Genomic DNA, 2222 nt, shown 5'->3' with positions numbered 1-2222 from the left:
CCTATGAATCGAACTTGGTTTCCAAGTTTCATCAAAATCAGTTTAGTGGTTTGATTATGGAAGTGCGACAGATCGATAGAGCCACCTTTCCGTTTATATATATTTGATGGTTTTGTTAATTCATTGTTCAGAGATGTAAGTATGTATCAGTAACTTCCATGGGACTCGTATATCTCAGTCAGTGTTAGACGAAATAATATATAATAAAGGTCAATAGGTTCCACAATATAGTGCAATTAAATTTATATTTATTAATTATTATCTGTTAAAAAATCTCTAAGATTAAATGTGAGCCTAATTACAGTATATTTTGTATTATTTCAATTACCTATCAATGGTTTTGTAATGTAACATTCTAAGCTATCAAGTTGAACAATTAAGTTTTGATTCATTTACTCAATGAAAATAATTAACAGCTAACTTATCGTAACTTAAAATAAAAAAATTACCTTTATTCAAGAAATTATTACCCGAAGGTAAGCAAGTACATTTTAAGGAGGCTAGCGACTTTAGTTCACAAATTAAATTCATTTTTCAATTAAAAAACTATAAGATCTTAATATTAAATGAAGGTTTTAAATACGTCACATTTATAAAAAAGGCTGAATAACAATTCAAATACAGCGAATGAATGCATAATAGAACTTTTTTTTTTAAATAAACATGACTGTTATCCAAATCGTGAACGGAATAAAGATTCGAAATTCGTAAATCGATTGTTATACAATTGCCTTTCAAAAAAAAAAACATGTTGATGCACAAAAATGTTTAAAATTAGAACATACGAAAGCATATTGAGGGGAGTCTGCTAATGGCTGATGGCAACACCGTGGACAGCTCTCGGTACTGAGTATGAGATGTGAAAGATTCGTCGGGCGTTATCTAGCGCTGTTATTTATTAGCTGGATGCATGTCGCCACTCGCCGCGCGCATTCCCTGTCCAATGTGCAAACACTAACATTTTTGTAGAACTGCTCTCATTAATTTATCTATTTTATTTTTCATATATTTGCAAAATATGTTTATTATTATACATTGATGGAACTGAAAAATTACTTACGTTTATGTTGCTAAATTTCCTATTTGCAAATTGCTAAAATGTCTTTTCTAAATGCCTAATGACTTTGCTAAATGGCGTAAAATAACGAGAAGTTAGATTTATACATAGAAGGTAGATTTTTTATTAATAGATTTATCATACAAATTATCATTTATCACATTCATGCGCGTATAACGCGAATCCCGACTTGGGTTTTCCAGTTACTAATTATAACTGTAAATAAATACAGAGTAAAAAAAATCGACTGACATAAAAAAAAATTAAATCAAAATCTGTTATATCTAGACATATGTTAATGTCATAAGTTATATTGAATAATGTAATTTAAAAAAGCGTAATTAATTTATTTAGCAATCAAATTTATATACGCTATCTGGGATATCGTCATATTTTTGGTACATTACCTATACCCACTAAAAAAAATATGTATATTAAATTATCAAAATAAAGTATTGTCTCTCAGAGTCAGATCCCAATACGTACTTAAGTATTGGTTCGAAGTTCTGGTGTAGCCTGTGTCGGTGGCGCCGCACGCACACACGCGCGCACACCTGACGCCGCCGGTGGCGCCAGCGCCCCGCCGCCCCGCGACCCGTGCACCCGTCCGGCATGTGTTGCCTGATCATGAACTATGTATCAGAAATGGCAAATTTTAATGAAAATAATAAAACATATTTAAATTAAAAAAATAAAATCTATTAATTGTTAATCGTTATGTAAGTTAAGTTTTTATGAATAATTACTATCCTTATTAAGTTTCATTTAAATTAGAAAGCAATGGTTTTAAAAAATTTAAAAATATATTTTCTAAATTCTACACCCAAAGAAAATCTCTTAATATTAATCAAATGGTAAATTGTAAATTTCAGATTAGGTACTATTGTTCCTATTTGTGTATGAAACTGTAGTAATTATTCAAAGTAACTTAGACATAAACAAGGGTATCCGTTGCGAGTCAACTTCCGGACACGTGTGTTTGCTATCTAGCGATTAAGAGAGGCGCCGACAAGGGCAGATGAACGGCAGGAGACAGGGCACTAAAAGAAAAAATAAATAAAGCACAAGCGCGACGGGGTAAACGGTGCACGCAGGTGTCGCTCCGGCCGCGTCACCGCGTCACCGCGCCGGGCGGCGGCGCTCGTCCCGCGTCCGCGAGCGCGGC

The sequence above is a fragment of the Vanessa cardui genome, chromosome 14 (assembly GCF_905220365.1).
Source record: "Vanessa cardui chromosome 14, ilVanCard2.1, whole genome shotgun sequence".
Lineage (NCBI taxonomy): Eukaryota > Metazoa > Arthropoda > Insecta > Lepidoptera > Nymphalidae > Vanessa > Vanessa cardui.
Note: the sequence above shows the minus strand (reverse complement) of the source record.